The sequence below is a fragment of the Colossoma macropomum genome, unplaced genomic scaffold (assembly GCF_904425465.1).
Source record: "Colossoma macropomum unplaced genomic scaffold, Colossoma_macropomum, whole genome shotgun sequence".
Classification (NCBI taxonomy): Eukaryota; Metazoa; Chordata; class Actinopteri; order Characiformes; family Serrasalmidae; genus Colossoma; species Colossoma macropomum.
Window position 1 is genome coordinate 29,591,139 of NW_023494806.1, and position 16,369 is coordinate 29,607,507.

General features: G+C 44.5%; 1 protein-coding gene across 1 annotated transcript in view; it reads left to right on the plus strand.

The window, feature by feature from the left end:
- LOC118827187 (protein unc-13 homolog B) overlaps positions 1-16,369 on the plus strand; it is a 155,174-nt gene that overhangs the window by 43,451 nt on the left and 95,354 nt on the right. The window lies entirely within an intron of this gene.

The window sequence follows — 16,369 nt, forward strand, 5'->3', positions numbered from 1 at the left end:
CATTATCCCTTCAGTTAGGCAGGTTCACCATCAGAAGGTAGATGGAGCATCATATAAAGAGGGTCTCCTGTACAAGACAAGAATGTGGGCAAAGAACTCATTTGAGGACACATTGGAGAACTATACAATTTATCGGGAGGAAGAGGAAGCCAGGATGAGGGCAAGAAGTGAGTATGGGTCAGTAGGATCAGATGAGATGCAGTTTTCCCTTGGATCTGAGGAGGAATTGGATGACATGACATTTGTTGAGGAGGATGGACAATATGAATATGATAGTTACTACAATAGTCGAAGATATATTTCTTCTTATGGTGAATGGACACATAGTTATTATGAGCGAAAAGGCATAGTTAGCACTCGAGGCACAGATAATATGTTGTCACCAGTGGAGGAACCAAGTGATGAGTATGTTGATACTATGAACGAACTCCAGAAAATAGTTGATACAGTGTCTGAATATCTTGCTGGGAGAGAGGAAGAGATTAGTAAGTATGAAGAAGTGCAAAAATCTGGCACAAAACCAGAGACAAGTGACAAGGATAAGGACAAAGACCTCAAGTCAGAGGAGGTAAAGGAGGAAAATGCAGTTGAACAGAGCATTACAGGAGTGAAAAATGCTGTGAACTCTTTGATTAGCTCAATTGCAGGCAACAAGTCAACAGCAGAAACCACTGAAACAACAGCCACAACAACACTATCTCCTGCTCCTCCTCAGCCCGAGTCTGGCTTTTCTAAACTATTGTCTTTCATACCAAAGTCAAGTGGCAGTCCAACCCCTGTTGCAGTCGTTCCACCTGCTCATCAGGAGCCTAGTGCAGATAAGAAATTCTCACTGCAGTCACTTCTGCCTTTTCAGTCATCAGAGCCCAGCCGTCCAGCTAGTGCGGCATCAGGAGCCGAAGCTACTGAAGGTTTGCCAAGTGATACTGAGACTCAGGGATCCTCTACAAGTCAGCCGCAAACAGTGGTTGATTCTGTCTTGGGAAGACTGAGTCCCTTCAGGCTTTTTGACAAACCTGCAGGTGAATCAGCTTCACAACCAGCATCACCAAACAGATCTCAGGGAAGCACTGAGACCAAAGAGGGATCAATAGATCAATCTAACAATTTGTCGTTAGAACGGTCTGGCTCACAACATGAACACCAGTCCTCACTTGGAGGCTCAGGCAGTGGATCAGTGGAACTACTACCGGAATCTGAGTCATCAGGAGAAATACCTGATGTCCTTCCTAGAGAGACTTCTCTTAAACAAGGAGAAAGTAAAATCGAAGCAAATCCACCCACTCAAACTCAAGCTGATGACACTGGATTTTTCAGCCCTTTCAAAAAGTCACTTACCTCTTTAATGTCAACAACACCTGCCCCTGCTGACAAACCAGTGGACGGATCAGCTACCCCATCAGTGTTTTCCATATTTAAACCTACCGAGGTCCCTAAAACAGAAGATGCAGCAGCTGCTGCTGGCAACAAATTGAAGCTTCCTTTCTTTTTTTCCGATACTCCTGCCACTTCTCAAGCCCCAAAGCCAGAGGGTGGGATGCTGTCTGGGTTCCTGAAATTGGCAACTGGTGAAGATACGACCACTTCAAAACAGGGTGTATCCCAGCCAGCTGCTACATCGCCTCTGACAAGTCGTGCTGTCCTGCTGGAGAGTGTACCAAAGGGAAATTCAGAGACAGGATGGTTTTCTAATCTTTTCAGAGCACCTCCAGCAGAGTCACCAAAACAACAGACAGTAACACCAGACCCATCAAAACCTTCAACAGCCACAAAAAACATACCTACTGTTGTTGTTGCGCTTGAAAAACCTGAAGAAATTGAGGATGCTTCTATAGTGTCAGGGGATGTAGCACAGGAAGAATGCCAAGATGATACAATAGTAAAGCCTGAAACTGATTCCCTGTCTGATACACAACTTAATAGTAAGTCTGACACTAAGAAAGAGCCAAATGCTGCAGTACAGAGTGCGATGCAAACAGATCCTTCATCCAATACTGAAGCCAAGCCTCAAGACCAGACCCAGACAACACCTCAGGAACTGGCAAAACCTCAAACTGAACAGGCATCCTCTAAGCCCCAGGGCTTGTTATCAGGACTGTTATCTGGTGCTAGCAAACTGGATCAGCCTCAACAAGGTGGGCTGCTCTCGGGGCTATTTTCATCTGTCACTACAAATGAAAGCCAGTCTCAACAAGGCATCACATCTCAATCAGCAGGGTTATTTTCTGGGATTTTGAAGATGGCTACCCCTGAAAATGTTGATACAAGTAACCAACCAGCAGGTGCACAACAGGAGCCTGTACCTTCTGGAAACCAACCCGGCAAGCCATCTCTAGCAGGCGCTGACAAACAACCACAAAAGGCTACTGTACCTCCCCAAGGTGGTGGGCTTTTATCTGGGTTATTCAAATTGGCCAGTGACACTATTTCACACCCCCCGGCTACTGCTGCCCAGCAAGCACCAGGGCCTCCTACCAGTCAACCTGACCAGATGTCAGCAACCACTGAAGAACCCACTCAAGGACCAAAGCAAGGTGCTGCACCACCTTCACAACAAGGTCTCTTGTCTGGACTTCTGAAATTGGCAAACACTGAGAATGTTTCTGCAACTGGACATGCAGCTCAGGCTCCACAGCAGCAACAGCCAGGAACCTGTGATGGTCAGCAATCAAATCAACAGCAACAGCAAACAAATACTCAGAGTGAGCCACCACCACAGCAAGGAGCACCAACTCAAACTCAGTCTGGAGGACTATTTGGGGGACTTCTAAAATTGACAGAGAGTGCGCTTGCACCATCAGGGACACAACAGACAAGTGACATGAGCAATCGGCCTAGTCAACAGTCAGTGCAACCACCACCTCCTGCAGGTGGAATGCTGTCAGGATTTCTGAACAAGATAGCTGCAACTGAGAACATATCTCAGCAGCATCAACCCCCAGCTGATGGTCAGATGCCAAACCAAGGCCCTAAACCATCACAACAGGCTGCCCCTTCTCAGCAAGGAGGCTTTCTTTCAGGTTTATTTGGCATCAGCAGTCCAGAGGTCAATACTGCCAATCAGTCATCCCCTCAGAATGCTAAGCAACCTGGTCCTACTGGGCCTGGTAATCAACCTAATGTACAGCAGACCAACAGGCAAAATCAGGTTCCACCTCAGCAAGCCCAGGGAAGTGGACCAGGTGGGATGCTCTCAGGCTTGTTTAATAAAATTGCAGACACGGCTCAGGTTCAACCATCAGGTCAGCCTGGCCAAAATCAGAATGCAGCCCAGCAACCTCCTCCTGGTCAACAGGGCGGTTTTTTATCTGGGCTATTTTCCAGCAATAATTCCCCAGCACAACAGCAGCAAAGTCCTTCTGGAGCACGAATAAATCAAAACCAGCAGCAACAGGGCAACAGACAGCCATTGCAGAGGCAGAATCACATTCCTTCACAGCCAGCTGCAGCACCAGAGCCTCAACAGGGAGGTCTGTTTTCTGGTCTCCTAAATAAATTGGCATCAGTGGATACTCTAACTCAACAGTCTGGGGCTGGAGATCAGCTGAGTCAACAAGCAAAGAAACCTGCACCTCCAGGGCAAAGTCCGGCTTCAAGCCTGCAACCTCCTCCACCAAATCAATCTGGGGGAATTCTTTCTGGGTTTTTGAAAATAGGGGCAGATACATCAGCTCCTAAACAATCCTCTACTGGACAGCAACAGCAGCCTTCACCTAGAGCACAACAGTCAAAAAGACAGGGTCCACAAGGACAAAGTGGTCCACAAGGAGCAGCACAGCAGCAAGGTCAGTCTGGAGGCCTGTTCTCCAGTATTTTCAAAATGGCTACCTCAGATGAATCCCAACAACAGCAGGATCAAGCAAATGCTCAACCAGGTGACACATCTACACAAGGTAGTAATGCTCAACAAAATGAATCTGGTGGCATTTTATCTGGATTTTTGAGTAAACTTACCACATCAACTGATGAACAGGTAATTAGCCAAGTTCCTGCTACTCAGAAACCACAGCAACAAGAGAGACCTAGTGCTAAGACTGGTCAGAATCGCCCACAGATTCAGAGAGCAAAGCCGGTTGAACAAGAGTTCTCTCAGGATGGGGGCAATGAGAAAGAACAAAAAGCTCCACAACAGAAAGGTTTTCTGTCAGGATTATTCAGCAAGGGCTCTGAAGATGATGCTTTATCTAAACTAAAGGAAATAAATGCCCCTTCTCAGATCAAGGATGAACCAACAAAAACTCCTAGTGTTGGAACGGGTACACTTTCTAGCATTTTTAAATCAGGGTCCACCGACAGTACTAGTTCAGCAACAAATAAGGAGTCAGAGAAGGGCTTCCTTGGTCGACTCCTCCCTAAACAGATGAAAGATGAAGCAGCCTCTGTTGTCACCAGCACTTCTGGATTGGAGCCAGGCACATCTATTAGTCAGCCTCAACAAACTGCAACTGCCAACCTGCATCCAGCAGTGAAGTCTACACAACAGTACATGGAGGAAGTCCACAGACTCTTGTATGGTACTGCAAATGAGTATGGATATCAGGATTTGTTGCATTTATTTGCTGAGCATGGTGTTGTTCCAGCAGAACTGTATGAACACCAGTGTCTCATAGAAGCCCTTCTTTGGCAACAGCTGAATGACTATGCCTTATCTGAGGCTCTGTCATTAGAGGCTCAAGAGCATTATACAGGTAGTCAAGAAGGTGTGTCATTAAATAATGAAGCAGTCACAGAGGAGCCTGAATGGTGGAACCTGAAAAATATAGATCCCAGACAATTCCACATTCCTTCACATCCCTGGCGTGATGTAACTAGCTCATCATTTCAGAATGGCCTTCCGCCAGCACATAGAGAGGATACTGTTATATTTGATATGAGTAACAGAAATAGAAAACCCTGGAGCAGTTGTGATAATCTGGATAACTTTAGCAGCCAAAGAAGCAGAAAGCCATGGATTGAGAAAGACTCTGTTATTAACCTGTCAAGAGAGATTCCAGCAAAATTAACTCGCTGCCAGTCACTCTCTGATTGTAGCACATATGACAGACCTACTGTGAATAACAAAGACAAGCAGTTTGACACAAAGCTTGCCATGAAAATCATTAAACGACTCACGTCCAAAAAAGGTCCTATGGATTTGACACCAGGTGCAGTTGACCTCAGTAGCACTGCTGGCCACAATGGGGATTTAGAAGATGACAGGCTCTTTGAAGATTCAGAATGGTACCAGCAGTGGCTTTTGCTTTTGGAGCAAGGAATGTGGTGGCCAGCTGATGCAGGTGATTGTGGTTACTTTATTTATGCAGATGAGGAATATATATATTCATTGTTGACTGACCGGGATGGCAAGCACCTTTATGCATACGCCACCCCTGAGGATAGTCGTGTTTTGAAACAAATCACAGAGAACATCTCCAATATGCTGCAGAAAAAGGATGATCCAAAAGTAACACTTTGTGGATTTAAAATCCCATTAGTTAATGAGGATGAAACGCTTGGATTTTCAGGTCAGCATCAAGCATGTTCTTCAGTCCTTAGTGCTCCTGTTGATCTGTCTTCAGCTCTTCAAAAAGGTGACAGAATTATGAATATGAATTTCGAGCGGTTCTCTCAAATGTTTCAGGAGTCCATAGGTGCACAAACAGAACATCCTATGGACTTTAGTGTGCATAAGCTGAAGAAAGTAAAAGTAGGTGTGAATGAGCCAAATGAAATGGATCTAGAAGAGCATCTCGAAGCATCTGACCTTACAAACAAAACCAAAAAAACAAATCATGGGGGGCCATACTGGAAAAATCAGGGAATTAAAGATCTTTTCCCAGAAGTGTCTGTCACAGGTGTGTCTTCTACTATAGCTGGACACACTTCACCAGTGGCTTATAAACAGAAACCTTCAACCATGAATTGTTCTCCAATTCCTGAGATTAAGATTGCACATGTTGATGATACAGCTGTTCAGCAACAGCGAACTGAAGCTACTCAGAATGCAAGCTCTATTTTGTCAACTGCTGGTGGCTTTGTTGGCAAGACAAAAGATGCTGAACCGTGTAAAATAATTCAGACATCAACTTCAAGCACATCCCCATCAATTTCTAAAAGCATACCACAGCTTCAGACTGCCTGTAGAAAACTTCCTGATGTCCCAGTCCCATCCTCTAGAACTACATCAGTTAGATCACTTCCTGCAACATCAGGGAATATAGGAACACAAGGAAATGCTGCTCAGGTTGTTACAAACTCCTCCTCCTCTGCATTGCCTAGGCCAAGACTAGGAAGACAGCCATCATTGTCAACACAGTCCTCCACATTATTAAAGACATCTAGAGTTGAAGGGGCACAGAGTTCAGTGTCCTGCAATTTACCACAAACTCCAGAAGTAATCATACCAAATGAAAGGAGACCTTTCACCTTGCCACCTCCTCAGAATTTGTATAACAGGCCTGAGCAAGCATTAGACTCTCTCCTTTCTAGTAAACCAATGGATTTCTCTGGAGCTCTAAGAAAAAAAGAGATCAGTCAAGATACGAATACTGCAACATTATCAGCGGATGTGTGTAATGGCATGCGAGTTGAGGATGTACTTGACTTTACCAAGTCCAAAAAAGTTAAGAAAGAACAGCAAACAAGTGATATAAGGGAAGGTATAGGTGTTGATCTGACAGTAGAGATAGAAGAGATTAAAGAGATTAATATGACATTTCCAGCACTAGAGGTTACCATTCCCTCTCCAAGAATGTCTGAGATGCCTCTGACGACTGTTTCTGCTCCTCCTTCACCAAGAGGCTGGACCCGATACTATCCCCCAGATAGTGGACTGCCAAGCCCTAATTGCAGGACTGAGCAACAGACATCCACATCCCCTGCTGTGAAATCCCAACCTGTCAGGCAAGTCCCAGTGGAGTTGTCTCAGACAAGCACAACACCTGAAATCTCTGGCAGAAAACCCAATAATATCTCTCCAAAATATTCTTCAAAAGCAGCTGTAGATGTGCCTCAGTTCAATCTACACAATCCAAAGCAGATAGTGGTAAAGAACAGCAAGTATCAGCTGGGGTGCCCTTAAAAATTGCAACTACAGATCAAATGGCTTTAGCCTCACAGCCTGCAAGCCCTGAAATCAGGAGATCTGCAACAATAAGCCCAAAGTCAAAAATATCTGCTCAAAATAAACAAACTGGCCTTATACGCCAGTCCTCTTTTTTAAGTGAATCTTCCCAGACATTTTCTGACAGTACTGCACCGGCAAATTCCATCAAGGGAACACTGGATATGTCTTCAAAGTCAGTGTTTGGACCTTTGGAGAAGCCAACTGATGAAACCAAAGCTGTGCCTCTTGTAAGGAGGAGACGAAGCTCAGTTGTAGACGTCACTGATGATTCTTGTGGGGTACCTTTGATTGTAGAATCTCCTACACCAGAAATAAAACAAATTCTCCCAAAATTCCAGTCTCTATCAGACACCATGACTAGTGAAGTTCCACCACTTAAAACTTATCACTTAAGCAGGCAAACATATCAAACTTCAACAACTCCATCAAATTCTATGCAAACCACACTAGACATGTCTTCAAAACCTGTGGAGGAACTAGGGGTCCCTCCAAATGAAGCAGTGTCACTTGTGAGGAGAAGATCAATATCTACTTCAAGTGTCAATGAAGAGTTGAGTGGGGTGTCTTTGGTTATAGACTCACAGAGACCCAAAGTAAAACCACCTCTTAGAAGATATCAGTCACAACCACAAGCTGAGCGTTCACACAAAGTTGTGGACATAAATTCAGCAAAAAGCTCTGTTTTACGTTGCCAAAATACTCGTTACAGTAGGGCTACAAGTCTTCCTGTACAGTCCTCTCAGGCTCATCAAACTGCAACGGCTCCCGCAAATGCCATTAAAGCCACATTAGATATGTCTGCAAAATCAATCTCTGATCCAGCTGAAGGACCATTGGTCTCCAACAGTGAAGCATTACCGCTTGTAAGGAGCATCAAGAAAGCATCTATCTCAGATGCCACAAAAGTAACTATTGGTCTTTCCTTAGTTGTTGGGCCACTTACATCACAAACAAAACCAGTCGCAACAATCAGCCAAAATCCACAACAAAATGCAAGCATAAAAACACTGCCCAAAAGCCCTGTCTTAAATAGGCAAACACTTGTTTGCAGCAAGCCCACAAGCCGCTCAGTTTACGCCTCTCAGTTCAATCAGAGCACATCAGATCCAGCAAACACTGTTAAAACTACTGTAGAAATGGTACCAAAAACCACAGCACAGCAGAAAGCACCCACAGCACCAGCTAACTCTGTCAAAGACACACTTGACATGTCGCCCAAGTCCTTGTCAAAGCCATTAGAAGGCTCAGCAGATGTATTTGAGCCTACACACTCTGGTGTGATCCCGCTTGTAAGGACTAAGTCAAACACTGATGCTCAGGCATTACAAAGGTTTGCTGGTGTACCATTAATTGTACAGCCTCCAAAACAGCTTGCACAACCAAAACAATGTCTTCAAGCACGATCTGAACCAGTCACTGATACTTTCCAGAACAGCTTAGGTCAAGGACAAACACAAACCCCATTGGATCAAAGCTTACCAGTGACATCATTACCCTCAAGATCAATGTCATCTAATGTCCAACCAATTATTCAACCCTCAGCACCTGCTAACTCCATAAGAAGCACCCTGGATATGTCTCCAAAAGCAACCCTTAAGAAAATTGAAAAAGTAGCAGTGAGAATTCCTGAAATGTCTTCTGGTGAAATAGTTTCTCTTGTTAACACAAAAATACCTGTTAGTAAAAAAATCAGAAAAGATTCGGTTGGTATTCCATTAATTGTTGAATCTATTTCAGCTTCTGAGCAAGCCACTCAAAGACAGTCACAGACTGTGCAATTAATGAGCAAAGACAAACCACAGCTTATGCTTAATGGGTGTCACACAACAGAAATTAATTTGTATCAACAGATAACTACCTACCACAGAAATAGAGTTCTCTCCATTTCAAAGGAACAAAGTGAACTGCGGCCTCACAACAAACCAATGGACTTCTCAGTTAAAGTTTCACCCTCTGAACTCAATTTAGTGTCCATTACACAGGTTGGACAACCTATGGATTATACCAAAACTGAGGAGGAGAAATCAAGGAATAAGAGCAGGCATCACCAAAGCCTGAGATGCTCTAGACCAAAATCTCATATTGGGGCTGTTGATTTAACAGTTGATCCAGTTGTAGAGATAAATGCAAACAGACAAATGCATGAGATTACAGATCTTTCATCTCCAAGGACTTTTCTTCCTGCTCACTACATATCAGCGCATGCACCCTCTGTAGCAATGGATGAGAGGTCAAACTACACATTGTCAAAACATCGTCCCCAGCTTCTTGAAAGACTAGAAGTAAGCTGTCTTCATTCACAAAAGACATATCCGGATATTCAATCTGCAGCGCCAATTCAGTCAACAGTTTACCCTAGAAGAGTTCCTGATGCACCTGAGCAATTGAAAAATCAGTTTAACAAAATTGATTTGCAGTCACTTACAGAATATGTCTCTGTGCCATCTGTTCAACAAATGAAACCTAGTCAACCCAACAAACCAATGACACAACTAACAGACACAGTGCATTCTCTTGCAAGCAATACTGGAAGTGTCACACATGACTCTCTTCTCCCACGAAAAGACAGTGTTTCATTGAAGGCGGTGATAGTGGAACAGCCCCCGCAGTCTATACCACAGACTCAGAATATTACTGATATTACTGATATTACAAATCAAGGGTCAAATATTACATTATACAACTCAATTACTCCAGGATTTACATCACATCAAGGGAGGGAAGATAACCAAGTAGCATCTAACAGACCACTGGCAGTTTTGAGACCAAAAGGTCTTGTCAAGCAGTCAACAGTGGAAAGCTTAGGAGAGGAAAGTGTCACTCAAAGTGGGTTTTCTATTCGTAATGCACAAACTCACGTCTCATATGTTCAGAACACAAGTAAAGCTGCAGAGCATACTCCAGTTACCACTGTAACTGTTCAAAACGTATCCTCTCAGACTGTTCAGAGTCAAATGTCCAACAATGTGAGGAAAGTTTCTACTGCTATGCCTGTACTTCCTCCTTCTGCTGAACAGAGATCAGTTGTGTCTGAAGACATTGGAATCTTTCAAGTTTCCACACCTCCAATACAGTCAGTTTTTACAGGCCCATCTCAACCAGATGAAAAAACCTCATTGTCCATTAACACTGCCCTACAAACTCAAATATGTTCAAGTACAGCTCCACCTGAAATTCATACTACTACTAGATCAGTCAAAGGTTTGATCTCAATGTTTGGTGGTGCAGGATCAATGACAGCAGTGGCTAATGTCCCAGAAAGATCTGAGGGAATTTTGCAACGGAGAGGGACAATTTGCAAAACAACACTGCATGCTGTGCCAGACCAACAAGCAACTCCAACTGTACCGCATACTGTGACCCAAAATACGGGCACATCTGTTAAGGCTTTAGTTTCAATGTTCAGGGAAGTTGCTGCAACAACTACTCCAGCATGCTCAGCACAATTTTCAATGGCATTTACTTCTACAGAGCCTCTTCCAAGTCCAGGATATACTGCCCCACCTCCCATGGTATTTCCACCACCTGCACCTCTTCCAAGTCCAGAACAGATAGCAGAGCCCTCCAAAACATTTCCTCCTCTTGAGCCTCATCGAAGTCCAGGGCATTGTACATCAGCTGCTATGGTACTTCCAATGGCTACACCTTTTCCAAGTCCAGGATATACTGCTCCACCTTCTATGGTATTTCCACCAGGTGCACCTCTTCCATATCAAGAACATACAGCAGAGCCCTCTAAAACATATCCCCCTGTTGAGCCTCTTCCAAGTCCAGGATATACTATTCCACATCCCATGGTATTTCCACCATCTGCACCTCTTCCAAGTCAAGAACATACAGCAGAGCCCTCTAAAACATATCCTCCTGTTGAGCCTCTTCCATGTCAAAGTCAGGTTGTGCTTCCTCCAGTGGAGTTTCTGCCTGCCTCGCCTCTTCCAAGTCCAGGATATACTACTCCACCTCCCATGGTATTTCCACCATCTGCACCTCTTCCAAGTCAAGAACATACAGCAGAGCCCTCTAAAAGATATCCTCCTGTTGAGCCTCTTCCATGTCCAAGTCAGGTTGTGCTTCCTCCAATGGAGTTTTTGCCTGCCTCGCCTCTTCCAAGTCCAGGATTTACAGCCCCTCCTCCCATGGTATTCCCACCTTCTGCACCTCTTTCAAGCTCAGAACAAACTGCGCCACTTCCCATCTTTTTCTCAACAGAAAAATCTCTTTCAAAACAAGGACAATGTATTTCTGAACCATTGTCTCAGACATCTCAGATCTTGGCCTCAACAGTGAGTGGGAATGTTTCTCAGTCACCTAGTATCATGATAACACAAATAGAGCAGGAGTCTCAAGGACCGTTCACAGTTACCCTCTCAGAGTCTGAGATTCCTAAAAAGGAGGCTGTCTTACTGGTAAGTACAGTGAGCCCTAATGCCTTTCCACAGCTGCCTTCAAGTACTTCTCCCACAGAAACAAAACTGAATGATTTAATGTCAGTAAGTGTCATTAGCATTCATTCATCAACTCAGTCTACAATGTCATGTTCAATTACACAAATTCCAGAACAGGTATCAACCACTTCCGTTGAATCTGATGAACATAATCCTGAAACCAGTTTACAGTCCTCCATGTCACAAACAGCTGCAGAACTTGCTTCAAAACCAGATATGCCTGAAGACAAGAGTGCTGATTCAGACATTTCTCCTCACCCGCAATGTAGTGTTTGTTCTGTTTCATCTGAGATGTTATTCCTTGAGGAAGTACCGTCTTTTGCTACAGTTTCACCTGCTGAACTGAAGGAGGGAGCTCTAAGTTTTACTGGATTGGGCCCTAAAAAGATGTTAATTCCTCAGATAATTCTTTCTGAGGCAAGCAGTCCAGAGGAGGAATGTCTTAGTGAGGATGAGATTTTAATGATTAAAGCTGATGAACCAGAGAAAGACAATTCTTCCATGTCTTCTACTGAAGAAACCTTTGAGGCCCTCACTGAATCTAGTCAAAGCACAAAACCAGACACTAGTCTGGAAAAGAATGAAACCGCTGTGTTCTTTTCTGAAGAAGACGAAACATCAGCTTCACACATGGCATCTTCACAGACAGCTCAGAGTCATGTAGATTTAAGTACTGAATTAACTATTTCAGAGGCAAGAGAATCTCCAAAGGCTCCTATAGAGGTGATGCATATTAAATCAAATATGTCAGCAGTGTCTTCTGCTTCTCTAACTGCAAAAGTATCAAACAGTGAGGAACAAGCTGTCTGTTCCTCAGCGGACCATGATAGTATTTCCCTTAAGGACAATACATTTGCAGATTCTAAGCCAGCAAAAAAAGAGGCACCACTGTCAGATGAGTCTGGTTCTATGTCTATGTTTCAGAAAGAGGACAGTTTGGCTTTTGGCTCCACCATGTGCATTACTAAAGTAGTACCTTCTGTGCCGGAGGTTGCTAGAGTAGAAGCCAAAGTCAAGGACGAGATCCTCAGTTTTCAGACCTCTGGAGTAACAAAACTGGAGGAAGAATCCAAAGAGGATAGTGAGTTTTCTAGTGTTTCTAGCCCAGAACATCTAACTCATAAGGTAGAGCATTTGCCCCTCACAGAATCCTTTGAGTTACATAGTCCTGAAAAGGTAGTCAAACAAACGGAGCAAATACCCACCGACACAACACTGGTCATGTCCACTGGGGACCAGCAGTCGATCTCAGAAGGACTGGCAGCTGAATTAGAAAAAACACAGTCAGTAGGAACTCCAGTGGCAAGTTCAGAGGCATTACCAAAAGAAGAAATATCTGCCAGTCATACTGGACCACCTAACACTGCTGCTGAGGAGCACTCTAACAAAGGTATATTCTCACTGTTTGGTGGTTCATCTTCTGCACCTTCACAGACTCAGAGTGGATCATCCATACTTGGTAGCATTCTTCCCAGCTCCTCAACTTCCAAAGAAACACCTGGCACAGGTCTGTTCTCAATGTTTGGTGGTGGTAGTCCTCAGTCAACCTTAGCACCTGCACCTAAAGAAACAGCTGGAAAGGGTTTGTTTTCTATGTTTGCTGGAAGTACTACTCAACCACAATCTGGCCCACAAGGTCCACCTGGATTTGGCCCAAGGTGTCCACCAGGATCTATGCCAAGAGGACCACTATTAACAGGTCCAAGAGGGACACCAGGACTTGGTCCCAGGGGTGCTCCAGGGCCTGGGCCTAGAGGTCAATCAGGACATGGTCCAAGAGGTCCCCCTGCTGGAGGCCCTCCACCTAGGGGACCTCCACCCAAAGAGTCTCAAGGAAAAGGACTGTTTTCTATGTTTAGTGGGCCTACTACGCAGACAGCTCCTGGTGCGACAGCTCCTCCCAAACCACCTGCTTCTGGGTCTTCAGTTCTTGGGGGCATCCTGCCTGGATCATCCACGCCAAAAGATAATACTGGGCCTGGTTTGTTTTCCATGTTTGGTGGACCAAGTGCTCAGTCTTCCCCAGCTCAAACTGTTCCTGCATTAGCAGAAACTGCTAAGAAAGAGCCAACAGGTAAAGGATTACTTTCTATGTTTGGTGGGCCGAGTCCTCCAGAATCTTCTGAGTCAGAAAGTATGTTCAAAGTTACTTCTGTGTTCTCCCTTGGAGGAGGTTCAGACAAACCGAAATCTAGTGGGTTCGGCCTTTTGTCTTTTATGGATGATAAGAAAACTGGTGAACTCATACCTGAAGATATAGCCACTCTGAAGGAGGAATCTTCATGCAGCAAAACTTCTCATTCTCTTGTGGCTGAGGGAATCAAAGATGTTACAACACCACAAAAGAAACTGGTAGAAGCTGGACAAGATCTTCCAAATGAGCATGTGTCTGCATTTAATGAAGAACATGTCAGTACTGTAATAACAGATGAATCTGTCAATACAGAATGTGCTGGGATTGCCGGAGACAAAATCTCAGTGCCAACTGAACGTACCCATCATCAAATAACTGAGAAGTCAGAATGTGAAGCCGAAGCTTTGACTCATCCACCTGAAGAACAGCCTCAAGAACAGCCAACTTTAGAAGCTGAAAAACCACTTGTTGAACAAATGAACACTGATGAAATTAAGAGCAAGGAATTGGAAGTAGATACAGACAAAGAAACTGGTAAATCAGTTGATTCTTTAGAATCTGAGAAACCTTCAACTTTTGACATGGTAGAAGAATCTTCTGCATCATTACATCCCGACCAAGAATTGGAAGTGCAGAAGCTATCAAAATCTGACAAACCTTTTGAATCAGAGAAAATGGCAGAGCCTGAAAAATCTTCAGGGCCTGAAAAACTGGAATCTGTAGAGCCAATTGAATCAGAAGAACTTGTTGAAGTAGAGAGACCACCGGAATTAGACAAATCTGTGGATTCTGTGGGTTCTGCTGAAACTGATAAATTAGCAAAGAGTGAGAGGCTTGAGGAATTGGGGACAATAGAAGAAACAAAAAAACAGGGAGAGGCAGAGAAAAGTACTTCTGAACCAGACAACGAGGGTGACCATACCGGGTTACCTGAAAACAAACCATATGAGGATCTGCTGGAAGAGAAGCTGGCTGAAATCAAACAGCAAGATGAAACAGAAAAACAGTTAACAGAAGGATCAGTTCAAGCAAGCCCAGAGTCAGAGAAAAGTGGTTCTGGAACAGACAAAGATGCTGACCTTATCAAACTTTCTAAAAAAGAAACATGCGAGAGTCTGCTGGAGAAGAAGGTGGGTGAGAGCAAACAACTAGCCAGAACAGAAAACCAGTTAACAGAACTAACAGCTCAAGCAGATCCAGAGCCACAGCCTACTGCTCCTATTCAACAGCAACCACAGTCCACACCAGGAATCATAGGACTTCCAGGACCTCACCCAGGGTTAATTGGCCCTTCAGACCAACCTAGACCAAGAATGCCAGGGCCTACAGCCCAACCAAGACCTGTAATGCAAGGCCCTAGATCTGGAATGTCTGGTGAACCAAGACCTAGAATACAAGGCCCTAGACCTGGGATGCCTGGTCAACCTAGACCAAGGATGGTTGGACCTCAGAGGCCCCCTGAACCAGCTGGATTTTCTGGATTTATGTCTATGTTCTCTGGATCAAGTGCTTCCAGCAAGCCAGCAAGCTCCAGTTTCTTCTCAACACCCCAAACATCATTCTTCAAGACTGCTACAGCGACAGGTCCTCAGCAACAACAAAAGACCTCGTTTTTTAACCTCCCCACCAGCCTACCCACTGGTCTTCCCACAGAGTCCCTGACAGGTGATCTGTTTGGCTTATTTAAGGGAATGGATGCTGCTAAACCAGAGGAGAGCAAGTCTGCATCAGAGACTCGCAAGTCTCAGACTGAGAACCGAGCTGACACAAAAGACTCTAATGAGCCAGGAAGTCCTGTTGACAAAGAGTCAAGTACAGTAAATGAACCTGAAGCAACAGCCTTACCCACTGAAAAACAGGAGCAAGAGCTGACAGACATCAGTGAAACTGTGGAAGATTCCAAGAAGCCCAACATTATGTCTGCTGAAGAGGCAAAAGATAGAACCAGTGAGAACACAAATGTACTTACTGAACAAGAAAAATCTGAAACAGGGGTTTTGAACAAAGGGTCTAATGTGACCTTAGAAGAACCAGAGGAACCTGTAATGTCTCCAACAATAACACAAAAAGTAGATACTGAGGAGAAACATCCAACTTCACCTCCAGCTAAGGGCATGTTTGATTTGCCAGGCCTGTCAGCTCCCTCCTTTGGAGGTCTGTTGTCAGGTGCTGCTGAGACAGCAAAGCCTTTCAGTTCTCTGTTTGGGTCCTCCACCCCTGCTTCATCAGATGAAATAAAGCCCTCTCAACAACAGCCTGACTCAGGGGGTCTTTTCTCTGGTTTGAAAGGCCTCTCTGCTGGTCTCTTCCAAGAGGAGAAGCCAGCGGCCACAAAGGAGGAACCCATGTCTACTGCATCTATGTTTGGGAAGAAAATAGGCTTCCCGTGGCAGAGCACACCACCTCAGACACCTCCTGCAGTTGTAACTACACAGGCCAAACCAGCAGAGTTGAAAACTGAAGATGATGAAGAAGCACCAGAGACTGATATATTATCATCAGAATCAGATGAAACAGAAAGTGCAGATCCAAGTGATATGGAGGGACCAAGTGACATCTCTTCAGATAAGCAGCAAAGTTTTGACATGGGTCCAGAAGGTCCTGTAGCATTAAAGCAGGACATTTCCAGCCCTGAAGACAAAACACAAAATAAACCCCAGGCTGAAGTTGCTCCACCTCCCGAAG